Here is a 2,500-nt window from a genome sequence, read left to right on the forward strand (position 1 = left end):
TACAGTGGTGGTGGAATCGGCCCGATCGGACACTCCTATCTGCCACTTTGACCTTTTTATTCCGTCAAATTTGGACCCATTTACACCAAGTCCAGAACCGTTGGTGCTATCGACATGGGGTCTTCACCAGCGCGTGCGGAGCGGCAGAAAATCCCCACGTAGACACCACTTTCATCCCTCTACGACACTTACTTTCCCAGTTATTCCATTTTATTCCGTCAAGCTCTGGCTAAATCCCCTTAACCTAACCTAACCAACCCTAATCATACCTGCATTTGTCCACTGGAGGGAGACAAAAACACCAAGCTCTGAGATTCAAATTTTGAACTGCAGACCTCACAGTGTCTGTGTGTGTGTGTGTGTGTGCGCTTTGGTGTGTTTGCTTTGGTGTGTGTGTGTGTGTGTGTGTGTGTGACAGAGAGAGAGAGTGACACTTGCTGTGTATTTAAGAAACAAACGCTCAAAGAAACCAAACAGAATGACACAGGCAGAAAGACACTGTTTTATTTTGGTAACCAATGATGCATTTCTTCTCCGCTTGTACAGTGCACCCTGAAGCCGTGTGTGGACCAGGAGATCAGCAGAACAGGAACCACAGAGCGTCAGCGGCAGACATCCAAGCTGCACACGCAGCACCAGGCAGAATTAATGACGTCCCTGATCCACAGCTCAAGCCCAGCCACCCGCTGCCTCCTCGCCGCCTCCTCCCGGGACCTTCAAGGACCACCCACCAGCCACTGGTACACATTCCAATCTTACACAATGGCCCCAGCATCACAGGGCATCTCCTGACATTAAAATCTATCCTGATTTCTGTTGTTTTTCCCTCATCTCTGAGCCGCTGAGTGTGAGTGTGAGTGTGAGTGTGTGTGTGTGTGTGTCTCTCTCTCTTTTACACAAAAAACACATGTCAGTTGTTAAGGAAAATGTTATAAAACACTTCTTCAGTAAAGACTCAGAGAAGAGAAACACACAGAACTTCTTGCTAGCAAGGGCAGCCTCCACTCTAAGAGACTCCAGTGAGAGAACTGCCCCGGTCTTTATTTTATACTCCATTGAGCGTGTGTGTGTGCGTGTGTGTGTGTGTGTGTGTGTGTGTGTTGACAGAGAGAGAGAGACAGAGAGAGAGAGAGAGAGAGAGAGGGAGAGATACAAAGGAATGTAATTCAAATTTTGCACTTCAGACCTTACAGTGTGTGTGTGTGTGTGTGTGTGTGTGTGTGTGTGTTGACAGAGAGAGAGAGAGACAGAGAGAGAGAGAGAGAGAGAGAGGGAGAGATACAAAGGAATGTAATTCAAATTTTGCACTTCAGACCTTACAGTGTGTGTGTGTGTGTGTGTGTGTGTGTGTGTGTGTCTGTCTTTTACACAAAAAATGCACTTGCAACAACTTTAATATGGAATGTACTGGACTTCCCAGCTAGGCGCCCTCCTGTGGATGACAGGTGCAATTGATTGTCAAAAGCAGATATCTAACAGCTTCTGACACTTTGTACCGCATTGAGCCAGCAGAGGGAGCCCCCCTGGTTCAATCCCAGCTGCACAGCAGTTGTGACCAGCTTCTGTCTGTGTGCTTTGGTGTGTGTGAGTGTGTGTGTGTGTGTGTGTTGACAGAGAGAGAGAGAGACAGAGAGAGAGAGAGAGAGAGAGAGAGAGAGAGGGAGAGATACAAAGGAATGTAATTCAAATTTTGCACTTCAGACCTTACTGTGTGTGTGTGTGTGTGTGTGTGTGTGTGTGTTGACAGAGAGAGAGAGAGAGAGAGAGAGAGAGAGAGAGAGGGAGAGATACAAAGGAATGTAATTCAAATTTTGCACTTCAGACCTTACTGTGTGTGTGTGTGTGTGTGTGTGTGTGTGTGTCTGTCTTTTACACAAAAAATGCACTTGCAACAACTTTAATATGGAATGTACTGGACTTCCCAGCTAGGCGCCCTCCTGTGGATGACAGGTGCAATTGATTGTCAAAAGCAGATATCTAACAGCTTCTGACACTTTGTACCGCATTGAGCCAGCAGAGGGAGCCCCCCTGGTTCAATCCCAGCTGCACAGCAGTTGTGACCAGCTTCTGTCTGTGTGCTTTGGTGTGTGTGAGTGTGTGTGTGTGTGTGTGTTGACAGAGAGAGAGAGAGACAGAGAGAGAGAGAGAGAGAGAGAGGGAGAGATACAAAGGAATGTAATTCAAATTTTGCACTTCAGACCTTACTGTGTGTGTGTGTGTGTGTGTGTGTGTGTGTGTGTGTGTGTTGACAGAGAGAGAGAGAGAGAGAGAGAGAGAGAGAGGGAGAGATACAAAGGAATGTAATTCAAATTTTGCACTTCAGACCTTACTGTGTGTGTGTGTGTGTGTGTGTGTGTGTGTGTCTGTCTTTTACACAAAAAATGCACTTGCAACAACTTTAATATGGAATGTACTGGACTTCCCAGCTAGGCGCCCTCCTGTGGACGACAGGTGCAATCCCAGTTGCACAGCACTTGACCAGCTTCTGTGTGTGTGTGTG

This window comes from Copadichromis virginalis, unplaced genomic scaffold (genome assembly GCF_057382275.1).
Source record: "Copadichromis virginalis isolate Kocher_CV1m ecotype Utaka unplaced genomic scaffold, C_Virginalis_male_GT1.1 unmapped_scaffold_2, whole genome shotgun sequence".
NCBI lineage: Eukaryota > Metazoa > Chordata > Actinopteri > Cichliformes > Cichlidae > Copadichromis > Copadichromis virginalis.